General features: G+C 38.0%; 1 long non-coding RNA gene across 1 annotated transcript in view; it reads left to right on the forward strand.

Moving 5' to 3' along the window:
* LOC115302528 overlaps window positions 1-18,313 on the forward strand; it is a 69,209-nt gene that overhangs the window by 41,146 nt on the left and 9,750 nt on the right. The window contains exon 5 of the long non-coding RNA XR_003913519.1: window positions 15,367-15,432. This is a non-coding gene — a long non-coding RNA (uncharacterized LOC115302528). The remainder of the gene's footprint in view (window positions 1-15,366; window positions 15,433-18,313) is intronic.

Genomic DNA, 18,313 nt, shown 5'->3' on the forward strand with positions numbered 1-18,313 from the left:
CCCTAAAGCTGTTGGTAAGCATTTGAGTTTTAGACAGGTACATGACATGGTCATATTTGCATGTTGGAAGATTGCTATGGTACCACTCGGGAGAACTGAGAGGTATGGAGTTGGGACTATTAAGAGGTCAGACATTGTAAATACACAGAGATCAAGAATGAGGCTATTAAAATAGTCCAGGTAAGATATGGCATGACCTACATTAGAGGAGAGGCAGTAGGATTAGAGAAAGGGTGTATCTGAAATTCATAGAGAAATACAGTGGATAAGAATATCAAAGGCGATTAAATATGCAAGGTAAGTGAGAAGAAAGGGAGTGGAATTAATGTTTGGTTTCTATCTAAGATGACTGGATAAAGGGTGTCTTAGCTCTGGCTGCCATAACAGAATACCAGAGACTGGAAGACTGAAGCAACAGACCTTTAGTTCTCCTAGTTTCAGTGGGTAAGAAGTCCAAGATCAAGGTGTCAACAAGGAATGTTTTATTCTGAGGTTTCTTCTTTTGGCTTGCAGGTAGTCACCATCTTCCTATGTGCTTACATGACCTCTTTTTTGTGGACATGGGGGAGTGAGAAAAGCAAGCTCTTGGAGTCTCTTCCTCCCCCCCCCCCCACTTTTAGAGGGAGAGCCTGTGAGCAAGCTGGGGAGAAGAGCAGAGGTACAGAGAGAGAGAAAGAGAGAGAGAGCCTGATGCCTGATTCAGGGCTCAATCCCACGACTCTGGGATCATAACCTGAGCTGAAATCAAGAATCGGATGCCCAACTGACCGAGCCACCAGGCACCCTGAGGAGTCTCTTCTTTTAAAGGCTCTAATCCCATCGTCAGACCCACATCCTCATGACCTCACCGTAGCCTAATTACCACCAAAGATTCCATCACCATATACCATTACTTTGGGGATTATAGTTTCACCCTGTGAATTTTGGAGAAAACGATTCATACCGTAGCAGGTGGTAATGTGAAAACTGTGAAGTACAATAGAGAAGAAAGTCAAATTTGCCCAGGAGGAATAGGGGAAAGGCTGAAGAGTATAAGTTTAATTTTAGATAGGATGGTGTTTAATTTCAAGTGCCTTTAGGAAATGCAGGTGACGATTGCTGGCAGACACTTGGTTATGTAATTGTAGAGTTTTTGAAAGTGGGGAGGGGGTTGATATGAATTTTATTTATTTACTTATTTATTGCTGGAGAACATAAAGAAGTGGAATGTGTAGGATGGAATGGGGGCCATGGTTGGAGCCCCTGGAACACTGAGACAAGGGCATACATAAAGATAGAGTGAAAGAGACCGTAGTGGTAAGGGTGGGACAAGAAACAGAAGTCTATGTTGTCATAGAAACAAGAGATGTGATTGTCATCATCCACAAAACATTCGAATAAGTATTCTATTCATTTGATTTGGGCATTAGGATGTAATTGGGGAACTTTCTCTCTGACAATGCGTCGATCTTTTACCAAGTTTTATTAGTTTTGCTCATCCTTTGTCCCATTATGCCCAAGAATGACCTTGTTAATTTAATTTGCCTGCTACTCTAGTTCTGGTTCTGGGGCTACAGAGAAGGACCCCGCTGTGCTCTCATAAGTTACCCCAGGTAGTAGAACCCCAAGCTAATCAAGTACCTTTTGGGATACCCCCTGTGCCTAGGGGTTGATTCTCACCTAGACCACCCTCTTGAACAAGGCTACTGTGACCACATGCTTCAGATGCTTTCCTCATTTCTGTGTCTGATGAATTCCCCAATCCTGTCCCTTCTGTGACTGATCTGGCATATTGCTTCTAGAGGGATATTTCAGATCCTTTCTGGATACTTTATATATTGGATACATTTTGCTTTATGATCTGCTTCTTAATCCCTTTGTTCCCTATGGCTTTTGGAGAGCATTTCTTCAGCGGGGCCTCCCAATTCCTTGGGATTGCTTTTTTAAGGCAATGATTGCTAGTGTTTGCAAGTACAACTTTACTTTTTTAAAAACCAAAAAGGAAAAAAGGAAAGATACAAGAATTCTCTTAAGCCCAGAGGAAGCATTATGGGAAGAGAGGCCAGGCTGCCCTGTGACTCTGCATTTTAATCAGGAGCCTCTCCTCATGATGAGAATTACCTTGGCCTGGGTTGAGCTTTCCCCATGGACCCTTTCCACTTAAGCTTTTTATTTAAAAAGTAAATTGGGATTATTGTATTCCCTCCCTTTACTTTGGAAGTAAAATTTTAAATTAATTGTGGTCTAAAATGATAGCAAACAGAGAGGTTCTGATAGCAGTCTGGTGACCTCTTGTTTAGACAGCAGAGATTTCTGTTATTGCTGCTGGGAATGGCTTGGTTGAGATATTTTTAATTTACATTTTTTCTTCCTCTAATGAAGGATTGAATTATGACTTACTATAAAATCCCCCAGTGTCATGTCGTGGAGAGAGAGAGACGTTGACTGACTTCCTCGGACTTGATTGGAGTGGAGCTATTTATTGGAGCTAGGTTTAAGTCACAGGGGTGTCATTCTGAAGGATTTTTGCTTTTACGGCAGCACTATCCGGAAATGCCTTTAGCTCTGTTCCGAAGTCCTCGCTTCTGCACAGTGGGCAGTGTTGTAAAAGATAAGAAGGGCATTTCAGTACCAGTGGCTGGCGTAGCACTACTGGGGTGTCCACTCTGGTGGGATCAGTCACCATGGTTCAAAGTCAGGAACTTCCCTGGCCCTACTGAACCTGCCTCTGCCTGGGAAAATAGGGAAATCCCAAATGTCAGCCTCTGGAAATAGCTACCACCTGCCAAGAGAACCATCTCCAATGGACAGGACAGATTTGTAAACAGTCACCCCTGTGCTACCACAGTAGCTCTCTGCCTGCTATGTAGTGGGGGTGGTAAAAATGTGGATGTTGCAGAATGCAATTACTGGCCTGGAAAGTTTCCTTCTGTGGCAGATGGTAGGATCAAGAGCAAAGAGAGACATGCCCTTCCACAAGCCAAGGGCAATGGTTACACAATAGGCTTGGGTAACAGCCACTAGAAGAGACAGCTTTAGGTAAAACTCAGTGATATGTATATAATAAAATAACTTCTTTGAATCCAGACAGCTCACATGAAACATCTTTCAGGGATACTGGACTCGAATCCCACTATAAGCTTGGGCTACTCAGTTCAGACTTCAGAACAGAGTGGATGTGTCCAGTTTGCCTGTGTCTTGAGACAACTACATTCTAGACATTTCCATGTTTCAGGGAAAGAGTTTTCAAAGAAAGAAAACAGCACCAAACTGGGAGTAGAACTCAAGCATATCAACCTTGGAATAACATTTATGCTCTGCCTCCAGTTTTCTGAAAACAGCTTTAACTGGAAAAATATTTTTCGAAGTTGCCTATTAGAGAATCTGTCCTGAAGCTTATTTCACAATTCTGTTATTGCTGCAGCACCGACCAATATATGCTCTCTCAGGATGCATGTTCATTTGTTTACACCCACCTTATATGGAACCGCTGTACCCCCAGACCATGTTGCAGATATAGAGCATTTTCCTGAGGATTGAATTAGACATGCTGTGGAGTTCAATTAATGCACTTTTTCTCTAAATACAATGATTTTTTTCCCCCAAGCACTAAGCCAACTAACACATGGAAAAGATCCTTTAATGTTTTGTAGAAAACAGTCCCCACTTGGTAATCTACACGGCAAGTTGAAAGATGGCGTTCTGGTTTTTCCAATCGCTTCAAAGACACGCTATTTCCTATTTATTGTTTCTGTTTGGCAAAGCTCAGATTCCTAAAAGCAAGAGGGAGATAATTTCCTGAAGAAATTGAATTTTCTTTCTGAATAATTAAGGCCTTGGGAGTCCAATATTTAGAAAAACTTCAACTACGGGCTTAAAAATAGGAAGATTAAGAAGAAACATTTTATTTTCTGATGTCATACAATTTAAGCCTAAAAGGCAACTGAAAATTGTCTCCTTTCTCATATTATTGCAGAAATCAAATTGTTCAGATCATATGGTGCAGAAAAAGGTTTGCTGTTAGAATTTTCTTGCTCTTTCTGTTGGACTCTTTGGTCAGACAATCATTATTTATGAGGAAAATCAAAGTCCCTCAATGCTGCAAACTCAACAGTGGATTTGCTGATGAATGGCAAATCCTTGATGATCACATGTATTTAAATTCAAGGACTAAGTATAAAACTACTGGTGGAAGAGGGGTGGGGGCAGTTGTCCTTGTTCTAGTCTTAAGAGGAAGGAATCAGAGCAGAGCCACACAAGTGACACCTTCTTGGGGACTAGGAAGTGTTGATATGCATGTACCTCGGTCACAACGATATCACTCAATGGTTACTATCAGGGGTGTATGTTTATAAGGATCAACCCTAAGAGTAATCATTTTTCAAATTTTTAATGAATTGAGAGCTCTATATTCTTACTTTGTTTTGTTGAAAGCATTCAGCTGAGGACACTCCCATGCGAAATAGATATCTAATTCCAGGGTTTAGAAAAGAATTAGCTTTTAGATAAGAAAGTACAGTGCTCTAGGAGCAATTTGATTTCTCAAATATAGCATCCTTCTACTATTTGTAGGGGAAAAACTAGTGATGGACATATTTTGTGTTAGTAGTATTTTACCTAATAATACTAAGATTCTTTGGACCAGTCGTGCATAAATGACAGGAGAGGAAATGGCTGCCATTCATCCTGTAATTTGAAGAAAAGGCGAGTGGTCAGGGTCACGTTATCATTTGGAAATTAGGAGGTGTGCTGGGATCTCCACAGCCCCTGTTCCTGTCCTGTCATTCTTTGCAGGTTGGAAAGTCTGCTTTCCTCTTTGTTCCCATCAATCTGCAAAATAAATTGAACTCCCGATTTACTCAATCCTCCTGTCTCCTACAATCTTTATTTTAGTTGCTGAGCTATGATTTTATAACATTAATACTATTTAAAGATTTAAACTCTGGACAGTGTGCCAGGTCCTACATATCATGACCACCTCAGAAGCAAAAGTTACTGGGCTTGGGGAGCAGGAAAAGGTGAAGTGACTTTCTGCCCATGAATGTGACTTTCTAAGCATGAATGAGAAGGACAAAGGAAAGAGACCTTTTCAAAATACAGTCTAAAGGTCTTTGTCGAACTACCCAGCTTAAATTCGCACTGTGTATCTGGGACTGTAAGTGGTTTCTCTTCCAAAAAGAAGTAGGTAATTAGAATTTTATTCTAGCAATTCTCTGTCTCAAACGGAATTCTGTAGGAGGTACTGCACTCTATCCAGGCTATTTAATCTCTCAGTGATGATGTTTTCCCCCTTGAAATAGGAGCTAAGGTTTTCATCGGAAACCATTGAATTGTGGGTTGATTTGGAACACGTAGCAACTTAGACAAGCAGCACCATTTTGAATTAGATTGCATGTTCCGAGTTGTGAGGTGTGTTTCTAACATCAGTGAAAGAACCTGGGATCTTCTGTCCTCTGCCAGCCCCACCTCACTGTGGCATGGCCATGCCCCATTCAGCAACAAGAAACGGGGTCTCTTGTGTTCAGCAAAATCAGGTCCTGGGTTGGGAGGCATTCTTTTCTACTTCATGATTCCAGCCGGAATGTACAGGAACCATAAAGAAGTTTGTGGACTGTTCTGGCCCCATCCATGTCCTTCACTGTCCTGACTTACACCTGCTCTACAAGGAATGTACTTCCAGTTGCCTACATGCATGGGAGAACTAAATAGGGATCTTAATAAATAGGAGAAACAGATGGAGGCTAGGAGCTCTTGTGAAGTTAGAAGAATTGTGTGCTTAATAGACTAAATGCTTAATAGCAGTATTAGCTGCCAAGTCACCACATAACTCACTAATATGCATGAACTGTAGCTGCAAGAAAGTGACTGCTTTCAGTCTCAAGGACTTTCCTAAAAATTCAAGGTTGTAAGAACCTAACCTAGAGAATAATTACTTGTCCAGACGTGATAACAGACTCTGGCAGAACAAAAATGACAGCTTGATTCACAGACAAATATAAGTCGGTCTTGGATGTCTGGCTTCCATTTTTCTGTGGAGAGATAGATGTCTTTAAAAAGCCTCAGCAGTGAACATCCTGTCAGTTTAAAAGGTCAGACACTGAAGTGTATCAGAAGAGATGATGCTGCACAGACCATTGAGAGAAAAGAAAATGATTTCATTATCCTCGTTCATCTGCTATGGATTAATTCAGTTCCCATCATTGTGGCAATTAAGACACCTTTGTAGCACTGTCCTGACCTAGTTGAGGTGGAACCAGGTAATAAAAGGCAGCGGCAGGGAGGAGGGCAGCTATGGCTGAGTTAATATTCCTTATGAACAAACGATGTTTAGGAAAGAGTTTGGAGTCGATATGTTCAACTGCACTTGATGAAGAAAAAAGAGCCGAAACAACAAACAACCCCTAGAAATATTTCCCTCTGTGTCAGAAAGTGAAACTTGCATCTTGAGTAGCCCATGAGCCGCACCAGGGCTTGGAAACAATCACGTAAAAGATGTTTTGCTACTCACAGGGGACATTATAGACGTGAATGAGGGGAGAGAAGAATCGTGGAAGAACTGCTACCCTCCCAGGTCAAACATGGGGCAGATTTTCTGCCATTCGGGCCTTCTCGGTAGCTGAAATGTAACGTCTAGAAAGAGGTCACGTCAGATCCTCCTAAATTAGTTTCTTCTGATTCTCTGTTTGCTCAAGTCACTCCAGCTCAAAACCTCTGTCACTATGTTTAACTACTTGTCTAGTACCCCTTATATTACTTGCCAATTTATATTCATTCTGTGTCCACTGCCCTCACAATGTCTTCTTTATCACTTCCCTTCTTTCCACTCCCACTTACACAGTCCTCACAGGAGCCCTCATTACTCCTCACTTGGACAACTGTAATAGCTTTCTAACTGTCTCCTTACCTACCCTTTCCAAGCCCTAATGCATTCTACTCGCGACTGACATATTAATCTTCCTAAAGTCTATCTTTAATCATGTCATCCCCTTGCTCGAAAATGTCAAATGTCTTCCCAGTGACTACTAAATTAAGTACTAAGTTTTCACCCTAGCATTCAAGGCTCCCCAGAGTAAGCCTTAGCTGATCATTTGTGCCTCATTTTCCATTAGCCTTCTAAGCCCCTTATGGTCAATCTAGACTATGAGCCAATCCTCAGCCACATCTCCTGAGCAGTTCCCTTTAGGTTTCTACTCATTCTTGTCCTTCTTCATAGAATGTCTTTTGTCCTCATTTTAGCTTGGAATCCCACCCACTCTGCAAGGTCAGTCATGAAAATGCTTCATGGAACATTTCTGGACTTTCTGCTGCTGAACATAATTTCTCACCATTATTTATGCCTCTCTTAAGGCACTAATCACAGTCCCATGAGAAGTTAAAAAGTTGCAGAGACTTAGAGCAAGGAGATCTATTCAACTTTGTCTCTTGTGAATTGGAGCAAGAATGTAATCTGTAAAAATCTCAGTTTATGTAATAATGTTCAACAAATAATTATCAAGAACCATCTCTGTGGTTGGACTATATCGTGAACAAAACAAATAGTTACCTTCTAAGGGGAGGTGAGGTGACAGATACACAGGCACTTAAAAATATACAAGGTGGGCACCTGTGTGGCTCAGGCAGTCAAGTATCTGACTTTTGATTTCGGCTCAGGTCACGATCTCACAGTTCATGAGTTTTGAGCCCCACGTTGAGCTCCACACTGACAGTGTGCAGCCTGCTTTGGATTGTCTGTCTCCCTCTCTCTCTGGTCCTACCCTGCTCATTCTCTCTCTCTCTCTCTCTCTCTCTCTCTCTCTCTCTAAATATTTTTAAATAAAAATATATAAAGTAAATAAGTAAATTGAATAGCATGTTACAAGTTGACAAGTATGATTTAACAAAAGTAGGATGGAGTAAAGAGGATGGGAAAGACAAGCAGGTTGAAATTTTTATTTGGATTATTAGGAAAGGCCTTATTCCAAAGATGATATTTAACCAGTCTTGCAGGGGGTAAAGGAGTTCACCACACATCTATCTGGGAAAATATAATCTCAGAAAAGGAAACAACCAGAGCAAATGCCCTGAGGCCTATGGTATTCAACAAAGAGTAAAGTGTCAGGTGTGGCTAGGGTGGAATGAGTAAGGAAGAGGGGGGGAAGGAAGAAGGTTAGAGATATAATGAGGAGAGAGAGCAGGACTTGGATGGATCTGTAGTTCATTGTAGGACATTGATTTTTTTCCTCTGAATGAAATGGGGGCCATTTCAGGCTTTTGGCACATTGAAATAGAGGAGCGAAATGATCTGACCTGCATTTAAAAAGAATCACTCAGACTGCTCTTTGGAGTTAGACTGTGGCTAGCAAAAATGGAATCAGGGAGACCTATAAGGAGGAGTATGTTGTGTGATTCTGGCAAGAGATGATAGTGGTTTACGTAAAACTGATAGCAATGGAGGAAGTAAGAAGTGGTCCAAATCTGGTTATATTTTCAAGGTAGAACCAATGTGATTTTCTTCTGGATTGAATGTGACATGTAAATAAAGAGAGGAGTCAAGAATGACTCCATGATCTTTGGCAAAATGGCACAATGTAGTCACCATCAATTTACCTGGGGAAGTCTGGGTAAAATGGTTCGAGGGGAAGGCAAATATTAGGGTTCGAAAATACTTGGAGTCTGAGGCATCCAAAATGGAAAATTGAGTAGGCAGTTCGTTACATTCCAGTATAAAGTGGGAAGAATAAGTCTTATGATACCTGACAGAGTTGACCTAAAGATAAAATATAAGATTATATTTGCAAATTTTATATTATTCATGTATGACATTCTGTGTTTCTTTTTATTATTATTTTATGTTTATGTGTGTATTTTTATCTATTTTGTATTCTTAATCTTCTTGAAGCCAAAGCTGTGATCATGTTATTTACTTTTCATTAATTTTGGGTTTTTTTTTAATGTTTTTTAATTTATTTTTGAGACACAGAGAGACACAGCGTGAGCAGGGGAGGATCAGAGAGAGAGAGAAACACAGAATCTGAAGACAGGCTCCAGGCTCTGAGCTAGCTGTCAGCACAGAGCCTGATGCAAGCCCGAACCCACGAACTACAAGATCATGACCTGAGCTGAAGTCGGACGCTCAACCAACTGAGCCAATCATTTTAAATTAATTTTGAAAAAAAATTTATTGTTATCTCCATTTACAAATAAATACATCTTCACTGTAGAAAATGTAGAAAATCACAATAGTCATGAGACAAAGTTAAAAATAACAACCTGTCATAGCATCACCCAAAGGTAAAAGCTGTTTTTATTTTGCCGTAGATCCTTCTTGAACTTTACCTGATTATTCCTTGGGGGTTTTGTACTTTTTGTATATCCCACCCACACACACAATATTTATTATAATCTTTTGCATTAAAATGCTTAACAATATTTACTCAAGTAGACTAAAATTTGTATTTCAGGTTTGAAAAGAATAAGCCTTTTTAAAAGAGACAAGGAATTCTGTGCTTTCCCGATCTTTACAACTTTCTCTATTTCTTTGGGTACTTAAACTGAAACTTGAATCCAACATTTTAAAGTCACAAACAGATAATCTTTCTTGACATCACATTTTCAATACGGAAAAATAATAGATTTTTCCTCCCAAAACCCCCTACCAAGGATCATCAGGAATTGCTATATACCCATTGGCATCAACCATATGGTTGATTCTGTCATGAATTTTTAACTTCATACAGGAACCTATTTTATGTCTCAATTCTTACCTTTCCTTTTTCTTTTGTTCTTAATTTACACTGCCTAATTTCACCGTTCATGCCTTTTTAAGTTTTTAAAAATCCTTTCTGGAACAAGGCTTCAACCAGCCAACCAATAATACAAATAAGCATATTTATCCCATGTAAGCACATGCTAAATATGCATTCCTGCTAATGGTTTCTGGCTCCCAGATGAGCTGGAGGAAATAAGATGTATGCACAGTAGGACAACTGCAAACATTCTTTTAGTGTGGGATTGCATAGTTTTCAGAAATCATATAATTTTGCTTTTTTAGATTTGTGTTTCTTAGACCAGCTCATTATGTAAAAAAAAAATGTTATTCTACATTTCTTCTATCTTTTTATTTTCCAGTGGGAAGGGGAAAAATAATGATTCATCAAAAGTTGCTATAAAACCCAGCACCCATGTTACCAAAAATTCAGTGTACATGTTTATCGCCATTTTTAACATTATGATTACATTTGTATTTTCTGTAGTCATTTTCAGAATTTATTATTTAAGATAAAAGTGTTTTCAACAGAATTCTGACAGATGTTCTATTTATAGTATTAAAATTAAGGCAAAAAGCAATTTTAGTTCTGACTAATAGTTTGGTTACCCAAATAATTTATACCAATAAAAGCAGGTGATCCATTATTGGGGAAAAAATTCTCCAATTCCCCCACATTCTTTCTGTACAGATATGAAGAATTAATACTTGTGGGGACAATAATGAATAGGTTTGAGCCTCTGCACAAAATATCACACGGGCTTTGGTAAAATAAAATGTAATTCTAAGCCTCGGGTAGCAATAGATAAGCACAGGCTAAGGCAGTAGGCACACGGAACATAAACACCACCATATAGTATTAAGGTAGCTCCAATCTAAATGTAGTCCACAGTTCTAGAAATGAACTCTATGTGTAGGTTCTTCAACTCCCTGTCTTTTTGCTGCAGAGGAAATGCCTCACCGCCAGCCTGAGAAAAGAAACTGGAGAAATGCTTTTGAGAAGGCAGCAAAATATAATAAAAAAAATCTTGTGATGAAGATTGCCATATTGGGCATTATATTATTTTAACATGAGGAATAAAAAAAAGATTAAAGAGTGACATTTGGGGAAATGAAGCCATAAGAAGTTCATATTTTAAAGAGCAGAGCAAACAGATGAAGTGTAAAGTGACAGTGTTATTATTTTTTGTTATTAAGATTATTGCAGCAGTCGCTTTATGTTTTGATTCAGTGTTTTTATTCGTGCTGAAGCCTGGCTTCTTTTGAGCACTGGAAATGGCTAGATCAGAGGACAAAGGAAGACAACTGTGCCTCAACCTAAATGTCATTGGCACTGAACCAAGGGAGGCCACTAAGGGAACAGACAATTCATTCTCATTCTGGATGGCTAAATTACCTGCGCTCCACAAAGGAAAGACAATAAAAAGATATACCATGTGGCATCACTTGCAATTTGAGATCTGGCAAACAAAGAATTCTGAGTGGGTGTCAGAGTCGCTGCATTCTGGCAACAGGCAGCAACAGCACCGTGCTCCTGGTCAAACAGAATTCAGCTATTAATTCAGGCGACAGCTCCCTTTGGCCAATACGTACAGTCGGCATTGAGTAGGACTGCTTGTGCAAAATTCCTTTAGCATCCTTGGGGCAAGTAAAAAACATCTCTGTGACCTGCTACCATCCCCAACTGTCATCCAACATCTTCCTCCATGGAGTTTGATTATCATTCGCAGCAGAGAATCTAGGAACATTTCAAATGAAGGGATCTAAATACGCTTAACACTATCTTTAATTTGGATTCAAAAGAAAGTTACTTAAAGGATAATGTCTATGGCTTCAGGGGCACTCATAGAAATAGAAGTAAATGGCTTTTCCAGTAGATTAAATCCCAAAACTAAATGGAAGGATTTGACATGCTGGGGAAAATGTAATTTATTATGAATGTGTCATGGATTGTGGTGAGAGTTCCAGTAATAATAATAAGTCAAAGTCAATGTTGATTTTAATGACACATACTGCGGTTTGTTGTTGTTGATGATGGCTCAGGTTTTTCATTTATTCAATTTGATCATATTTTCCCTACAAAAGGAACAGATGAATCATAGTTCTATAAATGCTACCTGAATTAATAAAGACTAATAATGCCATTTGTAAAATGGCCAAATATTTAAAAAAATGATTTTCAACTCTATGTCTGCTGCCAAATGCAATCATATTTTAAACCAAACACTAGGTTTATCTTCCCTTCACTCAAAAGTAGGATGATAAAAGTTCTGTATTCCAAATTACACCCTGAAAATTGGACAGTATATCCAAGAGCGGTAGATATAATCAACTGGAGTATGTACTCCAATAGCTTGTGAGCTGATTTTGTTCAGGGTTTGTTCCATTTTCTACTTGTCTCCTAGAAGTAATGTCAGAAGAGGGCTTTCTGGAAATATTTTTCTTATTCCATAGTCTATGGGCCAAAATGTCTTTTGGAGAAAATGGATGCGTATTTGGATGAGTGTTTCAGGAATTGAAAGAATTCAGATGACCATGCATTTGTTTGGAGATGAGCAAGTGAGCACATCCTTCCCCCGCTGTCCCTCCACTACCACCTCCAAAAGGACAATACAACTGTAGAGAAAATCGATACATCTATAACAGCCCTGGCAAATAAGAGGGTTGCCTAAAATGTCCAGGATAATTCAGAGAATGTCTGAAAGCTAGAAAAAAGATGGCTGGCTGTTGACGGCAATCCGAAGTACATATAAGAAAAGTTATCACAGAGAATAGAGCTGCTTCCTAGAAAGTCTGAGTTAGGACTTAAAAAGGAAAAAGAAGAAGCAAAACAAAGCAAAGATAATAAAAGTGGTGAGATAAACGTGGTCAGCAAAGTCCTAACCTCAGGATAGTAAGGGCAAGAATTTAGAGGAACGCAATACGATACAACAACATGTTGCAAATATGTTAGAGAAACTGTGGAGTGTTGTGATGTCTCCTTCCTCAGCCTAATGGAGTAAAAGGCAGTTGATAAAATCCTAGGATTTAGGGGCAGCCTTCTCATTCCACATGAACAGCATTGACCCCAAGCTTCAGGCAAGCCTCCAGGAGGAAGTGGAGAGACAACCAGATGCCGTGTCTCCTTGATCTCTTGGGCAACAATCTCTACGTGTCTGTACAACCTCTTTGCTGGCAAATAGTGAATGAGGATAGAAGAAATGCTAAAAGTTCAAAGTTCAGAGTCACAATCTCTGGTTTGATCCAGGTTTTACAAGTTAGCATCTGTGCAACAGTGAGCAATTACATAAGCTCTCTACTTCACTTTGTTTATCTATAAAATAGGGGGACATTAGCATCTCCACTTGGGGTTGTTTGAGTATTCTGTGAGCTAATCTACATACCCACCACATAGGTAAGCACTGTGTCTGTCGGTTTTGATTCTTATAAAATTATGATTTTTAATTTGGAAGAAAGAGTTGAGGAACTTAGTGTAAAAAATATGGACATAGAGAAGTAAAAGACATAGTGAAATAAAAGTGACAAAAGTGAATAAAAGAGAAAATGAGAACACTAAGATGTGGAAGACAGGTTCATCTATCTAATCGGATTTCCAGTAGCAAATGTGAGAAAATAATCAAAGAAATAGTAGAAAATTTCTATGAGCTAAATATCTCTGCTATTATATAAGAAGAGATTCCTAGGTAAAAAGGAACAATATAAAAGAAAACACAAGAACCTTTTGTGAAATCTAAAAACTTTAAGATTTGAGAGGGGGAAAAAAATCCTAAAAAACACAGCTTACCTACACATGAATGAAAACCAAACTTACACAAGGTTTTTTACTGGCCATACTGGAATTTAGAGATCGATCCATTACCTTGAAAGTTTTGCAGAAAAATGACTTTAAAACAAAATACTGTGTCTAGATAAAAAATCAAGCATTGAGGTTAAGTATATGTGTGTGTGTGTGTGTGTGTGTGTGTGTGTATGTGTGTGTGTATGTGTGTGTATGTGTGTGTGTATGTGTGTGTGTATGTGTGTGTGTATGTGTGTGTGTGTGTATAATGTATTTTCAAGAATATATTGACTCAGGACTCACAGGTCACACATGCTTTCAGACAGAATACTTATTGGAAGATAAACTTAAGCAAAACCAAAAATGAATTGGAAATGAAAAGTAAGATGTGAGAGACAGAACCAAGGAACAAATCTAGGATTCTGATGAAAAGAAATTCTGAGTTGTCAGCTTATTAGTTAGAATGTCTTCAGCTACAAGTAGTAGAAAGCCTTAACTCAATCGGTTTAAACAATAAAAAATATATATATTATTTCAAAAATCATAACATCTTGACTTAGGCTCCTGGGTTGATTCATTGGTTCAATTTCGTCACCAAGGATCCAATTTCTTTTCAACTTTCTACTCTGTCACCTTCTGTAAAGCTCCCCCACACCTGATCACAAGTTGGCCAAAGCACTTCAGATATCACATTTAGATGTGAACAAGCCCAGCTGAAAAACAGAAAAGAAAAAAAAGAAGATCTCTTCCTCTCTGTTTGCTCCTTCTCTCTATTTTTAATCAGTGAAGAAAAATAAAAATGTGCCTTTTGCATATTTACTCATTTTTCAGTGGCTAGAATTTTGTCCATGTATATTCCTAAACTAGTCATTGACAAGGAGAATAAGATTATTATGATGGTTTTAAACAAAATACAAAGTTCCATGAGCTAATGCATATCCAAATTCATCAAATTGTATACAGTAAATATGGTATAATGGTATCAATTTTATTCTTGAGAATATTCTTTTTTTTACAGTTTATGTGTTGAGAGAGAGAGAGGGTGAGTGATATACAGAAGATTTTCTGTATATCAATTATGCATCAATAAATCTTTAAGAAAGTTCTAAAAAGACAAAGCTGAAAATGACCCTTTGAGTCGCATGGGAAAGAGATGGCTGTTAGACTAATATTCATGATTTCCAAATGAAATTGGTTCAGATGTAAATTTATAAATCATTTGGTAACCAACTAAAACCAAAATTCAGTAAGCAACATAAAGAATATTCTCAGGGCGCCTGGATGGCTCCGTTGGTTGAGCATCTGACTCGACTTGAAGGTGGGTCATGAACTCACAGCTGAGTCTGGGCTCGGTCAGGCTCTGCGCTGACAGTGCAGGATCTGCTTGGGATTCTCTCTCTCTCCCTCTCTCTTTGTCCCTCCCCTGCTTGCACACACTCACCCTCTCTCTCTCTCAACACATAAATAAACTGTAAAAAAAAGAATATTGTCAAGAATAAAATTGATACCATTATACCAATTTTATGATTAAGATTATCATAATTAATGATAAACAGAGGAAGCAGATGCTTTTTCTGTCAAACAAGAAGTAGGGAATTAAAAACTCTAAAAAGGAAAGAAAAAAATGTGTAAGTCCATGGTTCAGATAAGAAGCATAGTAAAATGTGGCCTCAGTCTGAGCGCCTGATGGAAGTATATGACTCAGAATATCCCGAACAAGAAACCCAAACCTTACTGGTCAGATAATTTAGAAAAGTCTGACAGATACTTGAATTAATGAGCGGTCATTTTGGATTTATAATAGATACAATCTCTAATTAGGTCTTATTTGTTTTATTCAGAACATCATTTATCTCTTTCGTAGGAAATTGAATTTGAAGATCAATCTTTCTCAATCAGTTTCTTTTGGAAAAATGCCCTGAAAGTAAATGTAAGTTTTTAAAGTTACTTTTTAAAAAAGCTTTTGACATCTGACTCAGTTTTACTCCCTGAAAACAAGCTGTTTAAGCAATATGCAGTTTGGGGTGCCTGAGTGGCTCAGTCAGTTAAGCTTCTGACTTTGGCTCAGGTCATGATCTCAGAGTGTGGGTTCGAGCCCTGTGTCTGGCTCTGTGCTGACAGCTCAGAGCCTAGAGCCTGCTTCAAGTTCTGTGTCTCCCTCTCTCTCTCACGCGCCCCTCCCCTTTGTGCTCTGTCTCTCAAAAGTGAATAAACATCAAAAAAAAATTTTAAGAAATATGCAGTTTAATAACAACAAAATGCAAGCTATAAATCATAACTTTAGAAACAACTTATAAGAAGTAGCATCTATTGTGTTGAAGAAATATTAAAGTTCAGGTATATTTTTTCAGACTTACTACAGGTTCTTTGCTGTAAGTACAGCAGGTTCTTAAGTAAAATTAAGTGTATTATATATTTGTAAAATTATCAGGTCTTCAGCCATTACATGTCTGCATAGCTATGTGTTACACATATCTAAGTTGGGACCCTCAACTAAACTGAGTTCTATAATAAAAGTTGTTCTCCTTTTTTCACTGTAACTTTTCTACCTCTGACTGTGCGTTTGGCTCATTAAGAGACCTTGGTTATTGCAAGGGATGTTCCACAGAGGTCAAAGCCTACTAGTTGACCTCATGGGACCAAACAAAGAAAGCATTGCCAGTTTCTGCCCTCTTGATGACTTCCACCTACCCCTCCCTCCCCACATATACACAAACATACACAGCCAGCAAAAAAAGCCTACTCCTTGGAGTTACCAAGTTTCGAAGAATGAATTAGAAATCCTACAGATGGATAGGTTAGCAAATAAAGTATGAGCAGTATATTATATTTAGAAAAGTACAAGTTCAAATTTTTGTTAGTGAATGAATAGAATGATTTCACTCACATGTGGAATTTAAGAAACAAAATAGATGAACATAGGGGAAGGGAAGGAAAAATAAAATAAGATAAAAACAGAGAGGGAGGCAAATCATAAAAGACTCTTATCTATAGAGAATAAACGGAGGGTTGATGGAGGGGAGGGGGAGTGGGCTAAATGGGTGATGGGTCTTAGGGAAGGCACTTGTGCTGAGGATGGGGTGTCGTATGTAAGTGATGAATCACTAAATTGTGCTCCTGAAACCAATCCTACACTATATGTTGGCTAAGTTGAATTTAAATAAAATCTTGGAAAGGAGAAAAAATGGGTTAAAAGAAACTATACATTTAGGACTATGAGTATCAAATAATATAATTTAGGTGCTACACTAACTAAAAGCACTTCTATATTTCCTATCTCATGCAAACCTTATGAAGTAATCTATGTAAAATTACTTTGAAAAAAATGTAAAAAATTGCAGTTAATTATCATAAGATATTTCAAAAATAGCTAGAGTGTGAAATCATTTATTGTATAAGAAAGTGAAAATGTTTCTTAATTTATCTTGAAACCACAAATTTAGAACTACACACCATGATGTCCAATTAATGTCTCTTTTTTCTCACCTCTTTTTAGATGAATGGATTATAATCAATTTCAGTCTTTATTAAACATAGTAACAATGAGAACTTCTTGCTTCAGGGAAGACTCGAAGCTTCTTTTTCTTTTTTCCTTTCAACTATCTGCAGAGAAATATCTAAAATATTTCTCAGTTATATCCCTTCCTACCACTTTTCCTTAATTTTCCTCCTGGGTTTCATCAGCACATCAAAACCAAACTAATAGCATCTCAGTGCTCCTGGCTCCCTTGCCCATCAGTTCACTGATTCATTCTGGTCATGGCTAGTAAAAAAAAATGACACTATTTTTGAGTATTTTATGTAAAATATTTTTGAATATTTATAAGAGAAACAATAGAAGAAGGAGATTATGAAAAGAGGTACGAGAACTAAAAAGAAGAGGGCAAAGTTATTATTATTTATCGATGAATTAGAAAACATCCATGGAGCTGGGGCCAAATAGTGCTTAAAGTAGGAGTGGAAGCCACGTTCTACTTTTATTTCTATTGCTCCATTTCTGAAAGTATCCCAATGACTGTTACAGGGTGATTCTCTTTCATCTTCCTTTTCTCCTCTAGAGATAATCCTGACCTTCCTCCTTTCCACAAAAGGGGGTGTAAAGAGGTAACTGTAATGAGAATTGTTACTAAGCTTTTAAGATGTTATGATACATAGAATTAGGAAAAGCAAATCACAGTAGTGGTACTGTAAGCATTATTTGTCCTTAGATTTTCTTTTGAATAATTATTCTCTATAGTTGGTTTACGTTTCCTTTAATTAATGTTGTCATATAGGAAATGACCTGCTTTCTTGTAAATTTATAAACCTGCCATTACTTCAAGGGAATGACACAAGTAAAGTCTTTCTCTGGCATTATAAATTATTTATTCCTAAGGCCTACCTTACTATCCAATCCTATATACTACAGCGCTAGCTACCTTTTCAAGTAGCCCCAACCAAACCATAATAGAGAATAAAACATCAAGTATTCCTAGGGAGTGGGCAGAACAAGATTTTTAGCCAGTCACCAATGTATGGTCATAGCTACAGTTTGATATAAATATATATTTCAGTCAATCTGAATATAACTTTCCTCATTTCTCCATTATGATAATGTGCATATCAATAAATAATCTTAATTACAGTCAAAAAGAACCTTGGGTCCTCATTTGACTTTTACAGGAAATCCTCCTGGCAGTATCCAGATAAGTTGCCCATATCATAGTTGGAAAGAGTCTGAGAAAGCAAGCTCATGGCATCTTTATTTGGTGTGTGAGTCAGGGTTCTACAGAGAAATAGAACTCTCTGTATATAATGAACCATATATGTAA

The sequence above is a fragment of the Suricata suricatta genome, chromosome 9 (genome assembly GCF_006229205.1).
Source record: "Suricata suricatta isolate VVHF042 chromosome 9, meerkat_22Aug2017_6uvM2_HiC, whole genome shotgun sequence".
In the NCBI taxonomy this organism is placed as follows: domain Eukaryota; kingdom Metazoa; phylum Chordata; class Mammalia; order Carnivora; family Herpestidae; genus Suricata; species Suricata suricatta.